Below are 21,461 nucleotides of genomic sequence, written 5' to 3'. Positions count from 1 at the left end.
GGCAGCCAGGGATGGGATCTTGGCAATGAGGAATTCCTGGCTGGGCTGGAATTGCCAGAGCAGCTGGGGCTGCCCCTGCATCCCTGGCAGTGCCCCAGGCCAGGCTGGACACTGGGGCTGGAGCAGCCTGGGACAGTGGGAGGGCAGGGGTGGCACTGCAGGGGCTCTGGGGTCCCTTCCCACCCAAACCCATCTCATGACTCTGCACTTCTGTTTCACTGAACTTGAGTCCCACTGCTGGAAGTTCTGCCAGGCAGTTGGAATATGGGGCTGAAATGTGATGGGCTTGCAGCAGTGGGGCTCCACTGGTGTTGACAGCCATGATTCTGGGTTAGGTTAAGTCAAGCTCAGCCCAGGGAATGGAATATCCAGGTTATCCTGAGAGCCCTCAGCTCTGAGCCATGACACCCCACTCCTGCTGAGCAGGTGCTCAGTCTGCAACATTTAGCAAATTGGAAAACACCAAAGGATGTTTTTTTAGCTTAGCTCTGCAGCTTGTTTCCTTTTTATTTTTCAGTTGGAAGATTGTTTTTCTTTGTGCTTAGTTGTTATTTACTTCTCCTGCATTCTCCTAGTCCTTGTTCCCTGCCATGGTTGGAATGAGGTGTTCTTTAAAGTCCCTTCCAACCCAAACCATTCTATGATTCCCTGATTTACTGTATCATTATTTCATGTTGTACTGTCCATGGTATATCCTAATTTTTCTTCCATGACTTTCTAAGTATTTCCCCTTCCCCAACAGTGTGTTTCATACTTTGCCTTGGCTTTCCAGGGGCTGGAACCTCTCCCTAGGTTCACACCTCTGTGATGTAAATCCTTCTTTCTGAGGTTCAGTGGCTCAGGGTTCCTTTTTTAGTCAGTGGAGGAGCCAGGTGCTCACTCCCTGTCTGTGCAGGGGTCTGAAATAGCTGAGTTGTGCTGGAGAAGCGCTCGTTCCTCTCCTGCCCAGGGCATCTGTGTGACTGACTGACATCAGTCATCCTCAGCATGAGGAGCTGCACCTCGGGGGAGACCCAGCCTGGGCAGGGCACAGGGACAGGGACAGGGACCTCCTCACCTGGGTCAGGCAGCTGGAGGACATTGGGCTGGGCGCTCCCCAGCAGCTTTTCCAACCTGAACGGTTCTGTGACTGTGAGATGCTGATGTTCAGCCATGTCCAAACCCTGGGCTCTGCCTGGGGAGCCCTCTCCCTCTCCCACAGCAGGTGGATGAGTTGAGTTTGCTGCTGGAAGCAGGCAGGGATTCAGAACCATGGAGATCTCTCTAGGGCCAAAGCACTGAAGCAAATCCAAGTTGTTGTTGTTGTGCACATGCCCAGCACAGCTGGTTTTCAGTTCTGTGAGGAGCATGGAGCACAGCTCTGCTGCTTCTGGCATCAGGAGGACGTGGAGCTGCTGGAGCAGGTCCAGAGGAGCCCAGCACATCCATACAGAGACAGCCTGGGAGGGTTGGGAATGTTCAGCCTGGGGAAGGGAAGGTCATGTGGAGACCACACAACACCTTCCAGGCCCTGAAGGGATCCAAGAGAGCCAGAGAGGGACCCTGAATCAGCACTGGAGTGCCAGGACACAGGGAATGGATTCCCAGAGGGCAGGGATGCATTGGTTTAGATCGGATATTAGGAAAAAATTCCTGCCTGGGAGGGTGGGCAGGCCCTGGCACAGGTGCCCAGAGCAGCTGGGGCTGCCCCTGCATCCCTGGCAGTGCCCAGGCCAGGCTGGGCACTGGGGACAGTGGGAGGTGTCCCTGCCATGGTGGCACTGCAGGGGCTCTGAGGCCCTTCAGGCAGGGGACAGGGGACAGGGTTTCCCCACCTTCTTCAGTGCCTGGCACGGGGAGGACCCAAAGCTCAGGAGAAGTTTATCAATATTTTACTGAGTTTTTTCTTCCTGCTTTAGAGAAAATTTGTTTACTTGTGGCTGGTCCTAGGCTGCTGTGTGTGACTGAGGGCTCTGGAATCTCAAGGATGAGGCAGCACAGGAGTTTCCAAAAGCTGTAAGGGGCTTTAGGGTGCCAGATGCTGGTGAGGGGTTTGGGATGGGGTGCCAGCAGGGACTGCACACCCGATTTCATGGCTGTTACACTGTAACTTCCTCTTGCAAAAGAGGCAATTTCAGGCCTTCTGTTTTTCCTTCCCTTCAGTCACCTTTGTTCTGACACATGAAATAACTAAATAACTGGTGCAGGGCAGTGATGTTAGTGTGGGGATCCAGTGTGTCCATGGCCTCCCTGCTCCTGCTTTGCCCTCCATTTCCAGCAGCAGCTCTCCTGGGGAATGCTGTGTCTTGCAGGAAAACAAATGGCCACTTCATTTTGGACAGGTGAATTTTGGGCATCAGCAGGAATTTCCCTATGGAAAGGGGGCTCAGGCCTTGGCAGGGGCTGCCCAGGGAGCTTTGGAGTGTCCATCCCCGGAGGTGCCCAAGGAATTCCTGGAGGTGGCACTCAGGGCTCTGGGCTGGGGACAAGGAGGGCATTGGGCACAGCTGGGACTGGATGGGCTGGGAGGGCTTTTCCAGCCCCAGGGATCCTGGGGTTCTTGGAGCTTCTTTGTGCTGTTTCCTCAAATACCTGGAAGCAAATGCTGAAATAAAGCAGTGCAGTTCCCAAGAACAAAACTGTTGAGTTATTTTTAGTTTTAGAAGAGGAAAGCAAGGAGAAGTATTGAGTGTATCCTTGGGATTTGGATCTGTGCTGGAGTTTTCTGAGGAGCAGTGGAGTGAGACGGGGTCACCTGGTGGGCACGGGAGACTTTGGCCATGTGGGGAAAATCCTGTTGTGTAATCCCAGTTTGTTTGGAGCTGTGGACAGTGCCCTGCTCAGGAATGTGTTACTTTGGGAACAGCAGGTGGGATCACCAGCAGCCAACCAGCAGGGCCAGTGCTGGGGGAAGCAGGAGGATCTCCAGGGCCTGCTGAAAGGATCCAGGATCTCCAGGGCCCTGCTGGTTTAGATTTTGATGCTTCAGGGGCCATTCCTGCTGAGGAAATTGCTGCAATTCCTGTGGGTTGGCCCGTTCAGAGTCCTGGGGGGAATCACGGGATCCCAGGATGGTTGGGGCCTTAAAGCCCCTGCCAAGGGCAGGGACACCTCTACTATCCCAGTGCCACCCAAACCATTCCAAGAGAACCATTGATGATCACTTGTGCAAGGTGGATGTTCAGTTATTTTCCCAGTGTTGATCCAATCTCTAGGATTCTTTAATAAGCTTGGAAAAACAAGTGTCATCCTTTTCAGTCTTTTGAAACGCTCACCCTACAGATTCCATGGGTTTTATGAGTGGTTTTGGTTATGATTGAGGTAATTCAGTCACAGTGTGAGTGACTCCTTGGATTAGTGCTCCAAGCCCAAGCTGGATGGACATTTCAGCTGGAATGCTGTCCCCTTCCTGCTGCTCCATCCTTCCTCCCTGCTCAGACATTCCTGCAGCAGTGTTGGAAGCTGGTTTGGGGGTATGACCCAGCTGGTTATTTTTTTGCTGCTAATGCTGTATGGCAGAGGAAACCCATTTTTTCCCAACAGTGCAGGTTTAGTACCCAGCAAGCCGTGGCCTCAGATCAGGAGTGTGTCCTGCTGGTTTGGGATTCCCAGAGCAGCTTGAGCTTTGATGTTTCTTTGTCCAGGTAAAACTCTGAAGGGTGGCTCTGAGAGTTCCCAGGGATTGTTTTCCTTTCAGGGTGTTTTATGATGGATGAAGCCTGCCTCATAAATAGAGGTGAAGTGGTGCCATGTAGGGAGAACAGCCTGGTGGTGCCTTGTTCTGGGAAAGATGTTTTACCCAATTCTGAGGAATTGGGTGAAGAGGGAGGAATTTCCCCATGGAAAGGGGGTTCAGGCCTTGGCAGGGGCTGCCCAGGGAGCTTTGGAGTGCCCATCCCCGGAGGTGCCCAAGGAATTCCTGGAGGTGGCACTCAGGGCTGGGGGACAAGGTGGGCATTGGCCACAGCTGGGACTTGATGTTCTTTTCCAACCTCAGCTCCTTCTGAAGAGTCTTTATTTATTTTAACTGCAAAACTTCTTAAACTTTGCATGGACTGTGTCTGTAATGCCCTGAAAGCTTGAGGCAATGAAAATGCATTTATTTAATGTCCTGTTTGAGGGCTCTGCTTTGCTGGGGCCTGGGTTCTGGGTCCATTGAGTGGAGGAGCACTGGAATATTCTGGCAGGAGCTACAGTGTGTGACGGGCTGGGCTGTTCTGGTGCAGGTACAGGCACAAACTCACCTTGGGAGCTTTGAACTGGGATGAAGGAGCAGGAAAGGAGCACAGCAGTTGTTTCACTGGCTCGCTTGAGGCCGGGTGTTGATCAAATAGGCGTCTGTGGAACGGGCAGCCCTTGATCTCCCCGTGGGGTGCAGCAGGAAATCTCAGTTTGCAAATGCTGGCCCTCAGTCTGAGTACAAAGAGGTGTCTTTTGTAGCATCGCCTTAGGCTGTGGGCAGCAAAGATGAAAACATCCAAGGTCCAGGCAGGGCAGAGTGGGATTCTGTGAAACGCTGCTTGTGCACCCCAGTACAACCAGCACCCTGCTCGGAGATCCCAGTGTGGTCATGAGCAGGGATTTCTGTGGGGCTGGGCTGGGGTGACCCGCGAGAAAATGTCATTTGTTGCTTGGAGCAGAGGAGCAACCAGCCCTGAGCGGCATCAAAGCGATCCAGGCAGGCGAGAGGGAGGAGCCTGGAGTCCTGCAAGGGAGGGAAATCAACGCTTCCAGCACCCCAGGACTTTGTTTTGCTGTCTCAATATTCAAATGCAGTTGCAAATCTCAGACTCAAAGGTTAATATTTAATGGGAAGCCCCGAGTCCCCCCAGGGTTCCTTGGGACTGGTGTTGCTTCTGTGGGGTCAGCACAGAGGAGCAGCTGGAAATACCAATCCTGCTGGATTATTGCTGAAATACAGATCACAAACTGGGAGATTCCTCTGCCCTCAGAGCTGATGTGAGCCCGGCAGCTCACAGAGGTGAATTTTAGGGATGTATTGAGCTCCATGTGTGCCAGCTGAGCGGGTAAAAAAGGCCTTTTTTGTGCTGTTCTGTTCCCAGAGCGTTTGGGATCCTTTTCTGCAGCTTTTTCCTGCAGCTTTTGAAGTGCTGCGGTTTCGGTTTCTTCGTGTCTGGGTGTGGAGCAGTTAATTTAAAAAGTAACATTTAAATCAAGAAGCTGTGCAAATTCTGTCTTTAGCATGGGGTAGGGCAGCAATTAGGAGGCTGCTTAACGAGATACTGGGTGAGGATAAGGTTGATGATCAAAACAAAGTACTCCTGATACCATCTCTGTTTTTGGGAGCTTCAGAGGCCAGGAAGGATTAGAAGGAGCTCTTTATTTCGGGTGTACATTTGTCCAACACAGAGGCCTTCAAGGGTTTATTGCCAGGGGCAGTTTTTTGTTAAAGAAAAAGCCCAGCACAGCCCCTTTCCATGCAGAGCAGCATCCATCCCACTGTGCCTGTGGTTCCTGCTGGTGGCCAGGGAACGTCGGGTGGCCCTGAGCTGGGTGGGAGCTTGCAGGGGGATGGGGACAGCAGGGGGAGGCTCAGCCAGGCCGGGTGCCAGGTGCTGCCCTGGGGTCAGCCCCAGCCCCTGGGGCGCTGCAGAGCTGGGAAGGGCCCTGGGGGTGCTGTGCCAGCGGCTGGGCACGAGCCCGGGGGGGCAGGGGGGGCCGATGGGCCCTGGGCTGTGGCTGCCCCAGGGTGGGCACGGCCCCAGGGCAGGGACTGTGCCCCGTGCTGGGCCTGCCCAGGGACCCCCGGAATCCTGGGGCAGCTCCGGGCCCCTCCTGCCAGGAGAGCCCTGGAGGGGCTGGGGTGTCCAGGGAATGGAGCTGGGCAGGGGCTGGAGCCCCAGGAGGGGCTGAGGGAGCTGGGCAGGGGCTGAGCCTGGAGCAAAGGAGGCTCAGGGGGCCCTTGTGGCTCTGCACAAGTCCCTGCCAGGAGGGCACAGCCGGGGGGGTCGGGCTGTGCTGCAGGGAACAGGGACAGGAGCAGAGGGAACGGCCTCAGGCTGGGTCTCAGGGTGGATATTGTGGCATTCCCTCCTGGAAAGGGCTGTGCAGCCCTGGCACAGCTGCCCAGGGAGCTTTGGAGTCCCCATCCCTGGACTGGATGGCTTTGGAGGGCTTTTCCAGCCTAAATGGTGCCAGGATTTTGTAATGCAAATGCAGAGATCTCTTTAATTTGTCAGATATTAAGGAATAATGAAGAAATTCATTTTCATAGCTCACAAGGGGAAAACAAAAGGAGATTCTTGGCAAATTGGTGAAATATTTTGGTTGAAATTTTATGTGTGAATTTTAAGTGTATCCCAGTGGTTTTCAATAAACAGCTCGAGCTAGGGAATGTCTCAGGGAGCTGAAGTGCCTCTTTTGGGGGTGTGTAGCAATGATGAACCCCCAGTGAGTTGGGATCACTGCCTCCAGGCCTCTGCTGGGTCCTGCTTTGCCTTTAGTCATGGATTCCAAAAAGAATTGAGCAAATGAGAGAGGCAGGGAGCAAAGGGAAAGGTGCTGAATGAGAATGGAGTTATGTAAAATCCTGCTGTCAGAGGAGCTGTTTGAATTTTGTGCTGCCCCTTGGGAGGGTGTCCCAGAGCTGCAGAGCTGCCCCTTGGTGGAGAACCTTCCACAGGTCCTGTCCCTTGGCTGTTCCTCATGGCTGGCGCAGGATGGGCTCCTGGCATGGTGTAATTTGAGAGCAGAGGGGCTGGGTTCATGGAATTGTGGAATCCCGGACTGCTGTGGGTGGGAAGGGACCCCAGAGCCCCTGCAGTGCCAGCCCTGCCATGGCAGGGACACCTCCCACTGTCCCAGGCTGCTCCAGCCCCAGTGTCCAGCCTGGCCTTGAGCTCCAGGATTGGTGTAGGAAGCATTTCCTTTCCTCCTTGGGAGTTTCTCACCATCCTTGGTGCCTCCACCATTCCTCTGAAGAGAAATCCACAAAGGTCTTGGATCCAGTCTTTGCTGTGTTAAAGATGAATGTGGGAATTATTCCATCTTGGAAGCAGAGACACAGTGTGTTGCTCAGGAGTCTGAGGTGGGAGCCTAAGGAGATGAGAGAGCTCTGAAATAACTGAGTAGCTCATGATTCTCTTCCCCTGGCAGACTGAATCCCAGAATCCCAGAAACACTGAGGCTGGAAAAGCCCTTTGGGATCACTGAGTCCAGCTGTGCCCACCTTGTCCCCAGCCCAGAGCCCTGAGTGCCACCCCCAGGAATTCCTTGGACACCTCCAGGGACGGGCACTCCAAAGCTCCCTGGGCAGCCCCTGCCAAGGCCTGAGCCCCTTTCCATGGGGGAATTCCTGCTGAATTCCTGCAGGATGGTGACTTCTTGTCTCCCTTGTCCAGCACTCACAGGAGGAGGACTCTGAGATGGGCCTGCAGCCGCCCTCAGGGCTGACCTGAGACATTCACAGGGTGCTCTGAATTCTGCACGGTGTTTGCTTCTCTCTCAAGGAAATGTGGGTCCTTTTTAGGGAAGTGGAATTGTGCAGTGGAGAAATGTTGATAACCCAAATGATCCAATTTCTTGGGGATAAAAATACCGGCGAGTGTAAGTTGTTGTGAGGTGGCAGTGGGGTGTTGTGTGTGAGCTCCTCGCCTGCTCTCCTGAGAGTGCTTGACAGGCCTGGGGATGGATCAGGGCTGGCTTCCAGCTGGGCAGGGAGGGAGAGCTGTGTGGCAGGAGGGGGGAAAGGGCTGGGAGTGACCCTGTCCCTGCCCTGGGAGTCACCAGGCAGCAGTGGGACACCTGGGCACCCTCCATCTCCCTGCAGGCGATGCTCTGCAGGCTCCAGCTTCTTCCCAGGGAGCCCTGGCCTGGGATAACCATAAAATGATAACAGCAGCAGCAACAGTGCCTCTGCTTGCAGGTGTGGGCGCTTCATTGCCACCAGGAACTGCACTGGGAAGTCCTGGGCTGTGTTTCCTCATCCAGGGCTGCCTGACCTTGGGGAGGGACCTGCTTGGTTTAAGTGTCTGACTGGAAAGCCACAGCAGCTGCACGTCCATCCTGTGGTGTACCTGGAGTCACAGAATCAGGGAGTCTCCAGAGCAGGAGGGGACCCACAGGGATCACAGCTGCAGCTCCTGGCCCTGCACAGACACCCCAACAATCCCAGCCTGTGCCTCCCTGGCAGCGCTGCCCAAACGCTCCTGGAGCTCTGGGGCTGTGCCCGTTCCCTGGGGAGCCTGGGCAGTGCCCAGCACCCTTGGAAAAGAGCCTTTCCTGCTGTCCATGCTATCCCTCCCCTGGCACAGCTCCATGGAGATTTGAAAAGATTTGGAGCAGGCTCTGGCAGCACAAGGTGCTGGTTGTGTGCTGGATCAGCTCCTGTGGAAGATTCCCAGAGCTTGGCCAAGAGTTTAAAATAGTAACTGGTCCTGGTGGCTTCTCCAGTTACCAGGATCATTCCAGGGATCTCGTGATTTGCATATCGTTTTCCAAATGTCCACATGCAGAAGAAAAGAAATTTGCTGTTGCTCTGACCCTGAGGTGATGAAGGAAGAGTTGAAATGATGTTTGCCAGGAGTGGATTTAGGGATGAGCTGAGGCTGGGAGCAGCTGGCAGCCTTTGGGCAGAGAGGGGTGGGCTGGCTGCTCCTCCACGGGGATGGAACAGGAACTCCAGGAAACTGCCAGAGGGCAGGGTAAGGTGGGATACTGGGGAGGAATTCCTGGCTGGGCTGGAATTGCCAGAGCAGCTGGGGCTGCCCCTGCATCCCTGGCAGTGCCCCAGGCCAGGCTGGACACTGGGGCTGGAGCAGCCTGGGACAGTGGGAGGTGGCCCTGCCATGGGCACCCCCTTGTCCTGTCCCTGCAGGCCTTGGCCCCAGTCCCTCTGCAGCTCTCCTGGAGCCCCTTCAGGCCCTGCCAGGGGCTCTGAGCTCTCCCTGGAGCCTTCCCATGTCCAGGTGAGCACCCCCAGCTCTCCCAGCCTGGCTGCAGCCCTGGAGCAGCTCTGTGCTCTCTGGACTCTGTCCAGCAGTTTGTGTCAGCTGTTGTTTATTTACTGTTAGAACCAGTGCCTCTGGGAGTATTTCAATTCCTTATTAGGGTTGAGGTTCAGAAGAGTTGCTGAAGGATCTTTATGTATGTATGTATGTATGTGTGTATGTGTGTGTGTGTGTGTGTGTGTTTATTGATTTATTTATTTGCTGGAAATGAGGCAGCAGCAGAGACCAGAGCCCATCCCAGTGAGCCCTGTGGAGTCAGGAATGGGGGCAGGAGTGTGTGGGTTGGAAGGAAGCAGGACTGTCTGGAGTGACCATCTTGGTCACTTGGTGTTTGTGGTCACTTGGCCGTTCTGGCTGGGCATCGGGGCGGTGCCTGCATGGTTTTACAGCTCTTCCACCCTTCAATCCCTGAATTCCTGGCACAGACACGGAGCCTTAGGGATGAGCTGCAGGTGTCATAAAACCCCAAGTTCAGCAAATCAGTGCAGGTGTTGGTGGTATAGAACCCCCAAAATGGGAAGGCCTCTTGACCATTTTTCCCAGTCTTTGCATCGCTCACTTCTGCTGGAGAGAAGAAGCTGGAAAGTCCAACTGGTTTAGGCTGGGATAATTTTTTTCCTTTGAGTGTATTTAGCTATGGAAGGGGCTGCCCAGGGAGGTTTGGAGTGCCCATCCCTGGAGATGTCCAGGGAATTCCTGGAGGTGGCACTCAGGGCTCTGGGCTGGGGAGAAGATGAGGATTGGGCACAGTTTGGACCGGATGGGCTGGGAGGGCTTTTCCAACCTCAGGGATTCTGGGATTTTGTTGGGGCTGCTCTTAAAGAAGGTGGGAAAAGGCTGAATAAATCCCAAAATTCATGTGAGTGGACATTGATTAGGGAATAATTTGTGGTTGTTCTGCTCTGTCAGCAGTGCAGGTACCCTGGGAAATGCTGCTTTTTCTTAATTCCAACAGCTTAAACTCTTCCTTTATCTGTGAAATCTTGAGGGAAGTTCTAACTTATATAAAAGGTTGAATTTAGCTCATCTGGGCTGATAGTTCTGATCAACCATGATAAAGTAACTGAGGCAGTGGGAAGACTTTAAATTTTGTTAAAAATAGCTGGATTTTGTATGTGCCTGTCCTTTTCCAAATGCTCCCATCCCACTGCTGCCTCCTGGGATGTGCTATGGGATGTATGGGAAAGGCAGGAATTCTGTTCCTCTTGTGAGGCTCATGTTTAAGGGTTACATGGACCTTTTGATTGTTTTTATTGAGGAATTCCTGATTCTCCTCATCCTTTTCCAGTTGCTTTTGCAGGCAAAGAACCTTTTCCTTATAGTTGGCTCAGAGCAATAGTGGGTATGGAATTCCCTCAGGGAATGGGCACTGCAGCCCCTGTGCATCCCTTCTCCCTGTTAATGGGCACTGCAGCCCCTGTGCATCCCTTCTCCCTGGGGAGGGGGCACTGCAGCCCCTGTGCATCCCTTCTCCCTGGTAATGGGCACTGCAGCCCCTGTGCATCCCTTCTCCCTGGTTAATAATGGGCACTGCAGCCCCTGTGCATCCCTTCTCCCTGGTTAATAATGGGCACTGCAGCCCCTGTGCATCCCTTCTCCTTGGGGAATGGGCCCTGCAGCCCCTGTGCATCCCTTCTCCCTGGGGAGGGGGCACTGCAGCCCCTGTGCATCCCTTCTCCCTGTTAATGGGCCCTGCAGCCCCTGTGCATCCCTTCTCCCTGGGGAATGGCACTGCAGCCCCTGTGCATCCCTTCTCCCTGGGGAAGGGCCCTGCAGCCCCTGTGCATCCCTTCTCCCTGTTAATGGGCACTGCAGCCCCTGTGCATCCCTTCTCCCTGGGGAATGGCACTGCAGCCCCTGTGCATCCCTTCTCTCTGTTAATGGGCCCTGCAGCCCCTGTGCATCCCTTCTCCCTGGTAATGGGCACTGCAGCCCCTGTGCATCCCTTCTCTCTGTTAATGGGCCCTGCAGCCCCTGTGCATCCCTTCTCCCTGTTAATGGGCACTGCAGCCCCTGTGCATCCCTTCTCCCTGGGGAAGGGCACTGCAGCCCCTGTGCATCCCTTCTCCCTGGGGAATGGGCCCTGCAGCCCCTGTGCATCCCTTCTCCCTGGGGAAGGGCCCTGCAGCCCCTGTGCATCCCTTCTCCCTGGTAATGGGCACTGCAGCCCCTGTGCATCCCTTCTCCCTGGGGAAGGGCCCTGCAGCCCCTGTGCATCCCTTCTCCCTGTTAATGGGCACTGCAGCCCCTGTGCATCCCTTCTCCCTGTTAATGGGCCCTGCAGCCCCTGTGCATCCCTTCTCCCTGGGGAATGGGCACTGCAGCCCCTGTGCATCCCTTCTCCCTGGGGAAGGGCCCTGCAGCCCCTGTGCATCCCTTCTCCCTGTTAATGGGCCCTGCAGCCCCTGTGCATCCCTTCTCCCTGTTAATGGGCACTGCAGCCCCTGTGCATCCCTTCTCCCTGGGGAAGGGCACTGCAGCCCCTGTGCATCCCTTCTCCCTGGGGAATGGGCCCTGCAGCCCCTGTGCATCCCTTCTCTCTGTTAATGGGCACTGCAGCCCCTGTGCATCCCTTCTCCCTGGTTAATGGGCACTGCAGCCCCTGTGCATCCCTTCTCCCTGGTAATGGGCACTGCAGCCCCTGTGCATCCCTTCTCCCTGTTAATGGGCCCTGCAGCCCCTGTGCATCCCTTCTCCCTGTTAATGGGCACTGCAGCCCCTGTGCATCCCTTCTCCCTGGGGAAGGGCACTGCAGCCCCTGTGCATCCCTTCTCCCTGGGGAATGGCACTGCAGCCCCTGTGCATCCCTTCTCCCTGGGGAATGGGCCCTGCAGCCCCTGTGCATCCCTTCTCCCTGTTAATGGGCACTGCAGCCCCTGTGCATCCCTTCTCCCTGGGGAAGGGCACTGCAGCCCCTGTGCATCCCTTCTCCCTGGGGAATGGGCCCTGCAGCCCCTGTGCATCCCTTCTCTCTGTTAATGGGCACTGCAGCCCCTGTGCATCCCTTCTCCCTGGTTAATGGGCACTGCAGCCCCTGTGCATCCCTTCTCCCTGGGGAATGAGCACTGCAGCCCCTGTGCATCCCTTCTCCCTGTTAATGGGCACTGCAGCCCCTGTGCATCCCTTCTCCCTGGGCCCTGTGCATCCCTTCTCCTGCCTTCCCCAGAGCAGCTGGCACAGAGCAGGATCCTGGCATGCAGGATCAGGTGGGATCCCAAGATGGGGATTGGGCACAGTTCGGACTGGTTGGACTGGGAAGGCTTTCTCAACCTCAGGGATCCTGGGATTTTGTTGGGGCTGCTCTTGAAGCAGGTGGGCAGAGGCTGAATAAATGCCAGGTTGTTCCAGGTTGTTCCCCAGAGGATGCTGGGCACTGAGCAGGGCATGGTGCTGCCTGGAGGCTGCCAGAGCTCCAGGAGTGTTTGGACAGTGCTCCCAGGCATGGGATCTGGGGGTGTGTGCAGGTGATCTCTGTGGATCCCCTCCAGCTCAGCATATTCCATGAGTCCAAGGACAGTTCTCTGCTTCCATCCATGTGCTGGGTGCTGAATTCCCAGCTCCCTTAAGCAGAGGGGCACAGGGAAGGATCCAGACTCTGTCAGAGCCCATCCCTGTCCCTGCTGGTTGGACTCAGGGATCCTGGTGCAGGCTCTGGGGTGGGCTCTGAGCCCCGTGTGCAGCAGGGATGTGTTACACACACAGCACTGGCACACGTTCTCACAGGAACAGTCACAGGAACAGGCACAGAACAACGGGTCTGCTCCTCCTGGGCTCTGCAGATCCTCCAGCAGGGCTGCTCCAGGTGCAAGTTCACTGAGGAGAGCTTGGGAGGGGAGCTGGGATGTATTGAACAGTTGTTCATGACTTGCTAATGTGTGAATGCTTTTCTAAAGGCACCGGAGAGGTTTTCAGTGGGTTTTAGTCTGCTCAGTAACGAGCTTTCCTTGCTTGCCTGGGTGGATTCCATGGAAAGTGGATTCCATTCCATATTCCTGTGCAATATCTTGGGGCCATCTGTCCTGAGGCATGGAAGGTGTGGCCAGGGTGGGGAAGGTGGGCTCTGCTCACGGGATATTGTCATACAGATGTGTGGAAAAGCTGCCACACACTCTGATTTCATTCATGTGCTTGGATCTGAGCCATGTCCCTGAAAGCTGTGGCCCCACCCTGGCAGTGTCCCAGGCCAGGCTGGACACTGGGGCTTGGGACACCCTGGGACAGTGGAGGTGTCCCTGCCATGGCAGGGCTGGCACTGGCTGCGCTTCAAGGTCCTCCCCACCCAAACCATTCCATGGCCTCCTGATTTATACAAAATGGAGTTCAGTCTTGACTGATATTTTTAATTTGTTCATATTATTTGGGCCGTGTCTTTCCAATGACAGCCACAGCTCCTTGTGTATATTTGGGATCTTTGGGACCAGCTGCTGTCTCATGGAGGAGCTGCAGGTCAGCAGCCTCTTGAACTCCCTTTGGGTTTTGCTCCCACCAGACTCGGGGCGAGGTCTGTGGGTGTTTGGCCAGCGCTCCCTCCCGAGGGGGACACGGCTCCCTTTGTGCTGCCTGCTGCTCCTGGCACCTCGGCAGGGCTGGGCTGCTGTGGGAATGGGGCTGGGTGGAGGGAACTGTGGGGGGAATGGGGCTGGGTGGAGGGAATTGTGGAGGGAATTGTGGAGGGAATGAGGCTGGGTGGAGGGAACTGTGGGGGGAATGGGGCTGGGTGGAGGGAACTGTGGGGGGAATGGGGCTGGGTGGAGGGGACTGTGGGGGGAATGGGGCTGGGTGGAGGGAATTGTGGAGGGAATTGTGGAGGGAATGAGGCTGGGTGGAGGGAACTGTGGGGGGAATGAGGCTGGATGGAGGGAATTGTGGGGGGAATGGGGCTGGGTGGAGGGAATGAGGCTGGATGGAGGGAATTGTGAGGGAATGAGGCTGGATGGAGGGAATTGTGATCATCAGTGCCAGCCCCTTGGCCCTGGGGAGCACTGCCAGCAGCTGCTGCTGTCACCAGGCGTGTCCCTTGGCCAGCAGATGTGTCCTGGTGACAAAGCATGACACGGGGTGGTGGCAGGAGTGCTGGCTGAAATGACACAGCAGTGACATGGAATGGTGACACACACAGAGAGTCCTGGCTGAGGTGACACAGCAGTGACATGGAATGGTGTGTGGCTGGCTGTGGTGCCACAGTGACAGGGAGTGCTGGCTGTGGTGACATGGCAGTGACACGGGGATGGCAGGGAGTCCTGGCTGAGGTGATGCAGCAGTGACAGGGAGTGCTGGCTGTGGTGCCATGGCAGTGACACAGGGGTGGCAGCAGTGCTGGCTGTGGTGCCATGGCAGTGACACAGGGGTGGCAGCAGTGCTGGCTGTGGTGCCATGGCAGTGACACAGGGGTGGCAGCAGTGCTGGCTGTGGTGCCATGGCAGTGACACAGGGGTGGCAGCAGTGCTGGCTGTGGTGCCATGGCAGGGACACAGGGGTGGTGGCAGCAGTGCTGGCTGTGGTGCCATGGCAGTGACACGGGGTGGTGGCAGCAGTGCTGGCTGTGGTGCCATGGCAGTGACAGAGGGTTTGCAGCAGTGCTGGCTGTGGTGCCATGGCAGGGACACAGGGGTGGTGGCAGCAGTGCTGGCTGTGTCTGGGGTGTCCCTCGAGGCTCTCCAGAGCTGTTCCCATGAGGATGTGACAGAGCTCAGGGTTGCTGGGGTCAGCCAGGCTGGGTCCCTTGGTGTCCTGGCTCCACAGGGACGTGCAGTGCCTGTGAGAACTGATGGAGAGAGGCTCAGGTTGGATATTGGGAACAAATTCCTGCCTGGGAGGGCGGGCAGGCCCTGGCACAGGTGCCCAGAGCAGCTGGGGCTGCCCCTGCATCCCTGGCAGTGCCCCAGGCCAGGCTGGACACTGGGGCTGGAGCACCTGGGACAGTGGGAGGTGTCCCTGCCATGGCAGGGGTGGCACTGCAGGGGCTCTGAGGTCCCTTCCCACCCAGCCCATTCCAGGACTCCATGGCTGTGGACTGCAAAGCCAACTGAGACTAAGACAAGTTCTCCCTTCCACACCCCCATTGCTCCCTGTCCCAGCTTCTTCTGTGCATTGTGAGAATTCCATGTGTTCTTCCATGGCTCTTCCAGCCTTGAGCTCTCCAAAGCATCAGTGTCCATGTAAGCCAGAGCTGTGCAGTATTTTCTGGAACTCTTGGCATTTGTGGCCCAGCAGAGAATTGATGAGAAGGTTCTTGTTTGAGGTGTCCCTGTTTATGGCAGGGGTCGGGCTGTGCTCCAGGGAACAGGGACAGGAGCAGAGGGAACGGCCTCAGGCTGGGCCAGGGCAGGGGCTGGGTGGGCACCAGCAGGAATTTCCCCATGGAAAGGGCTCAGGCCTTGGCAGGGGCTGCCCAGGGAGCTTTGGAGTGCCCATCCCTGGAGGTGTGCAAAGAATTCCTGGAGGTGGCACTCAGGGCTCTGGGCTGGGGACAAGGAGGGCATTGGGCACAGCTTGGTTGGGCTGGGAGGGCTTTTCCAACCTCTCTGAATCTGGAACTCTGTCAAAGACCTTTGGGCACAGATTCTGGGGAAAAGGGTGACAAAGTTTAGAAATAAAACCCTGAACAGTTTTTGTTCCAATCAATGCCCTTGGTTTGGGTGAATGTTGTACCTGCAGTTAAATAATCACTGATTGGATGATGAGGAAATAAATTTATATTCACATTACATTTAATTTCCATTGATGTGGGGACCTGCTGCTGGTTGGTCTCTGTCTGGGTGTATCCCACAGCACACCAGGAATTCCTGGATTTCAGGAGATGGGTTAAAGCCCAGCTTGGAGTTGTGGGGGAGCTCATGGGCTGAGCCAGGCTTAGCTCTTCCCCTGTGATGTGTGGTTGCTCTGAGCCTCATCCAGCCTGGCCTGGGACACTGCCAGGGCTGGGCAGTTCACGTTTGCCCAGTGCTGCAGGAGGAGGGGAACTGGGATAACTGGGAGGATCCTGGGTGGCCTGACTGGTGATTCCTTGGCAGGGACTGTCAGTCCCTATGATCTTCCTTTGAGCCAAATGGTTCTGTGAAAGTTCATTTAGGGAAAAAAATAAAAGCCTTTGGCCCTCAGGTACCTTTGCTTATTAGTAACTTTAAAAAATATTTTCCAGGATTAGAAGCTTGCAAAGAAATTCACACTGGATGAAAACCATTTCCTGAAGCTGGGTCTATTCCAGAAACTGTAACCCAAATGTTTCTCTGTCCGTGGAGGAGATTTCACATTTGAAGAAACTTCTACTGAAGGTAGGAACATCTCCCTGTCCTTTTGTCTTGGAATGCTTTGTGTGGGAAGGGGCCCCAGAGCCCCTGCAGTGCCACCCCTGCCATGGCAGGGCCACCTCCCACTGTCCCAGGCTGCTCCAGCCCCAGTGTCCAGCCTGGCCTGGGGCACTGCAGGGATGCAGGGGCAGCCCCAGCTGCTCTGGCAATTCCAGCCCAGCCAGGAATTCCTCATTGCCAAGATCCCATCCCTGGCTGCCCTCTGGCACTGGGAGCCATTCCCTGGGTGCTGTCCCTGCAGGCCTTGGCCCCAGTCCCTCTGCAGCTCTCCTGGAGCCCCTGCAGGCCCTGCCAGGGGCTCTGAGCTCTCCCTGGATCCTTCTCTAGGCTGAGCACCCCCAGCTCTCCCAGCCTGGATCCCTGGGAACTGAGGGGCTCCAGCCCTGCAGCAGCTCCAGGTGCTGCTGTTGTTGGCCCCAGGGCTGCTCTGCAGTTGGGCTCTCACCTGAGCAAAGGGGTAGAACCCCCTCCCCTGTGGGATCCACCCAGCACTGGGGAATTTCTGGCCAGGGCCTGTGAAGTTCCTCATTAAGGGGCCAATTAATTCCTAGTAATGAGGACGAGCTCTGTGATGCTGGGTGCTCAGTTCTGGTGGCTGCTCCTGCCATTGATCCTGGTCTTTAATACCTTGAGTCATCTGAGAGGGAATTGTGGAGTCCCAGGGATGTTCTGGGAATGGAGTCTGGGCTCAGGGCTCAGTCCCTGTGTCCCTGTGCCATCTTTGAGCCTGGCCTGCCTTTTTCCCCATGGAAAGGGCTCAGGCCTTGGCAGGGGCTGCCCAGGGAGCTTTGGAGTGCCCATCCCTGGAGGTGTCCAAGGGATTCCTGGAGGTGGCACTCGGGGCTCTGGGCTGGGGACAAGGTGGGCATTGGGCACAGCTGGGACTCAGTGATCCCAGAGGGCTTTTCCAGCCTCAGGGATTTTGGGATTCATGGTGTGCTGGCCAGGAGCCTCCCTAAAACCAGGTTCAACGGGGAAAAAATGCCTCTCAGAACCTGAGCTCAGGTCCATAATGGCTGGGAAGGGCATGGAACTCCTCTTTCCCTGTTCTCCTGGGCACTGCTGTGGCTGTGGCAGGAAATGCCCTGTGGCAGTGCCACCCTGTGCCCTCATCCTGGGGCAGGAAAAGGCAACAGGGATCTCTGACCACCCAGGGAGGAGTGGAACCATCCAGCAGAGCAGCTGAGGGCACACAGCAGGAGCTACCCTCTCCTGCAGCAGCAGTTCCATTGGGGATTCAGTGCCCTGGCATTCCCTGGAGGTGTGGGAGGAGCAGGATCCTTCCCAGGGCCAGCACTGGAGTGGCTGACTCGGGCATTTTCCTCTTGGGAATTCTGTTGGGAAAAGCTCCCCTAATGCTCCAAAGGGAGAGGTTTTATGAAAAACAAGTTCTCCCATGGAAATAGGTGATGAGTTAAAAGATGCACAGACTGGAATGGTTAGGTGGGATATTGGGAAGGAATTCCTGCTGGGAGGGTGCTGAGGGCTGGGATGGAATTCCCAGAGAAGCTGTGGCTGCCCCTGGATCCCTGGAAATGTCCCAGGCCAGGCTGCATGGGGCTTGGAGCTCCCTGGTCCTTGTGACAGCTTTGGTAGGCTCAGCCTAATTATTTTAGTGTCCCAAGCAGGTGTTGATTCCCTGCTGTTCCTCTTGGGAACAGTGATCCTTCTGGGATCACTCCCAAATCCACTGGTTTGGGATCTGCCTGTGCCTTTTCCTCTTTCTGATTTGTGCTGATTCATTTCTTCCCTTTCACCCCGCTGCTGAGTCACCAAAGGGAGGGAGATTTGCTCTAAGGCTGTTTGGGAATTCCATGCCCAGCCCTTCCGTGGGAATTCAGCTGAGCCATTGATCAGCCTGGCCTTGTCCATCTGTGTTTTCCAGGAGGATTTTCCAGTGGTGGAACAGTTGGCTGGAAAAGCTGATTTGGGGGTTCACGTTCAGCAGGTTCAGTAAAGTGAGATTTTATTCCCTGGAGCTGGGATAACTGTTACTGGATAACTGGAATTAAAGGTGGAGAGTTCTTGGATGGATATGTGGTCCTGGTGTTCTCCAGACTTCTTCCCATACTGGAATTGGAGGGAATTCCCTGCGTTTTGGGGTATTTTTTCTTGCTTTGTGTAGCAAAGCTTAAAATTATGTATTCTTATGGAGGAAATAGAGGAGATTTTGTATTAAAACTTGGCAAAAAAAAAGAATAAGCTTGAAATTCCCATCAGGAATCTGTGTCTGTCCAGGCTAAAATCCACCCTGGATGGAACTGAGACTTGCTCAGCTGGGCCAGAGCTGCTGGAGTTGGGGCTGGCTTTGGGATTTTGTACTGGGTGTTACTGGAATGGTGGGAGCATCCCAAAACTCTGTTTGGGAATGTCCCTCCTTCAGCACTTCCATGTGCCCCCACCTAGTAAAAACATTCAGTGATTTATTTTAGCAGGAATAATCTTAAATGGGCCTAAAAAATCAGTAAATCTTGGGAGTTTTGTCCTGATTTCCAGGAGCAGTGGCCTGGGGGTTCCTGCCCCTCCCTGTTCACTTTTCCTGGCTCTGAGTGCACAGAGCATTCTGGAAAGGTTGGGAAATGCTCCGGGTGTTTCCTCTGTGCCTGTGTTTGCTGAGGCTCAGGGGGGCCCTTGGTGACACAGAACTGGCTGGGAATAACCCTGGGAGAAATCACAGCAACCCAGGGCCTGGATACTGCTGGAGCTGTGGGATCAGGGGGCTGGGAAAGTCACCTGAGGGTGACCCTGTCACTGGAACCACGCTCCCGGGTCCCTTGGAGTCACCTGAGGGTGACCCTGTCACTGGAACCACACCCCCGGGGTTCCCTTGGAGTCACCCGAGGGTGACCCTGTCACTGGAACCACACCCCTGAATCCCTTTGGAGTCACCTGAGGGTCACCCTGTCACTGGAACCACACCCCTGAATCCCTTTGGAGTCACCTGAGGGTGACCCTGTCACCGGCACCACAGCCCAGGGTTCCCTTGGAGTCACCTGAGAGTGACCCTGTCACTGGAACCATGCCCCCAGGTTCCCTTAGAGTCACCTGAGGGTGACTCTGTCACTGGAACCACACCCCTGGGTCCCTTTGGAGTCACCTGAGGGTGACCCTGTCCCCAGCACCACGCTCCCAGGTTGCTTCCCTGCTGTTCCCACTGCAGTCCCCAAAGGGAGCCTTGGTTTTCTGGAGCTGCTGGCAGCAAGAAGCTGGGTGATCATCCATGAAAAATAAATAATTAAAGGACAAATTCCCCATTGGAATTCCAAGCCAGCAGCTCCTCGGCTCAGAACATTCTGTGTAAAACATTGATTTTGTCCTTATGCAAATGAGCAGCTCTGGGGCAGGTACTGTCCAGGACACAGCTCTGGGGAGGGTGGAAAATGAACCAAAATTAAATACAATAAAATAAAATAACACAAAATAACACATAACCAAAATAAATAAAATGTGTCCTCCCCCTAGCTCCTGAGCAAATGGAGAAGGAGAAGAAGAACAAAGCAGGGGTGGCAAAAGGGGTCCTTTGTTTGGGATTTTTAACAGCAAGTGCATTACTTGTTGGAACTTTCTATGAACTCAGCTGGAATTCTGTTGGCAGGGAATTGAATACTCCCAGCCCTGAGGAGGCAGGGTTTGTTAGTCTTGGAATTCTGTGTTGGAACAGGGAGATTAAATATCTCCTGCATTGTCCCAGAATTGAAACACCCCAACACTGTTTTTTATCATTCATTTATGGGTTGGAAACTGGTGCTGCAGTGCTGGGACAGGGGGGCTTCAATCCAGGTGGGGCCCAAAATCACCTCTACAGAAATCACCTTCCCTGGTGCCTCAGGCTGTGGAGGGCAGGCATGGATGGGATATTGGGAATGAGGAATTCCTGCCTGGCAGGGTGGGCAGGCCCTGGCACAGGGTGCCCAGAGCAGCTGGGGCTGCCCCTGCATCCCTGGCAGTGCCCCAGGCCAGGCTGGACACTGGGGCTGGAGCAGCCTGGGACAGTGGGAGGTGTCCCTGCCATGGCAGGGCTGGCACTGCAGGGGCTCTGGGGTCCCTTCCCACCCAGCCATTCCCTGGGAATTGCCTGGGCTGCAGTGCCCACCCAGAGGATCTGTAATTGCTCCTGTTAATGAGCTGTCCCAGAGCCTGGTGCCCGCAGGGGTTGCCGTGGGGCTCTCCTTGGCTGCAGCCTCACTGCTCCTTCCCAGCCCTGCAGCTCCTGCAGAGCCTTGGTGGCAAACTCAGGGCTGGGGGTGACATGGGAATTTCCCTGCACGGGGCTGGGAGCTGCTCCCTGGAATGCAGCTCAGGTCCAGCCCCACAGCAGGGACTGACACAGAGCTGCCCTCCTGGAGCCCTCGTGGGTGTTGCTCTCATTGGATATTCCAGAAATAAAATCAGCAGCTGGGGAGGGCTGTGAGTGTCCACCTGAAAAAGGGAAAACAGCTCTGCTTTACTGGTGGCAAGAGTGACCTAAATTTAAGCACTGAGATGGGAGAAGTAGCAAATCCCATGGAATCAGAGAGTTCTGGAATGGTTTGGGTGGGAAGGGACCCCAAAGCCCCTGCAGTGCCACCCTGTCATGGCAGGGTCACCTCCCACTGTCCCAGGCTGCTCCAGCCCCAGTGTCCAGCCTGGCCTGGGGCACTGCCAGGGATGCAGGGGCAGCCCCAGCTGCTCTGGCAATTCCAGCCCAGCCCTTCTCCACTCTTGCAGGGAAAGTCAGGCAGCTTTCCCTGGAGATGTATAAAAAGTTCAGGAAAGCTGTGGAATTGCCAGGATTACAATGGGTGTCAGTTTGGAAGGTGAGAATTCTGTGTGGATTCCACACCAATGGAAGGAATATTTCTGCATTTGGGTTGACTGAGCCCCCAAACCTCCTTCACTGTGAAGGCCTTTGGTGCCAGATTTTCCCTCGGTGAATTTATAACCAAGCAGAGATGGTTAAAAATACCCAAAGAACAGTTTGTGAGGAACACACCGAGCCCAGCAGTGCTGTCACTGCAGTGTCACATAGGTTGAACATTCAGATGGCTGCTCCCAGCTCCAAAATTCAGTGCTAGAATCCCAAAATCCCTGGGCTTGGAAAAGCCCTCTCAGCCCATCCAGTCAAATTTGTGCCTGACCCCCACCTGTCCCCAGCCCTGAAGGAATTCCTTGGACACCTCCAGAGATGGGCACTTCAAACCCCCCTGGGCAGTTCCAAGGTCTG

The 21,461-nt window shown here is 55.3% G+C and overlaps 1 protein-coding gene across 3 annotated transcripts in view; it reads left to right on the top strand.

Moving 5' to 3' along the window:
* The window catches only part of PPP6R2 (protein phosphatase 6 regulatory subunit 2), a 68,513-nt gene that overhangs the window by 6,777 nt on the left and 40,275 nt on the right, over positions 1-21,461 (top strand). For all 3 annotated transcript variants that reach the window (XM_077179344.1, XM_054631172.2, XM_077179343.1), the window contains exon 2: positions 16,090-16,222. The gene's annotated coding sequence lies outside the window, so the exon portion shown is untranslated. The remainder of the gene's footprint in view (positions 1-16,089; positions 16,223-21,461) is intronic.

The sequence above is a fragment of the Agelaius phoeniceus genome, chromosome 5 (genome assembly GCF_051311805.1).
Source record: "Agelaius phoeniceus isolate bAgePho1 chromosome 5, bAgePho1.hap1, whole genome shotgun sequence".
NCBI classification, from domain to species: Eukaryota; Metazoa; Chordata; class Aves; order Passeriformes; family Icteridae; genus Agelaius; species Agelaius phoeniceus.
The sequence above is the reverse complement of the archived record's forward strand: the minus strand, read 5'-3'. Positions and strand labels throughout refer to the sequence as shown.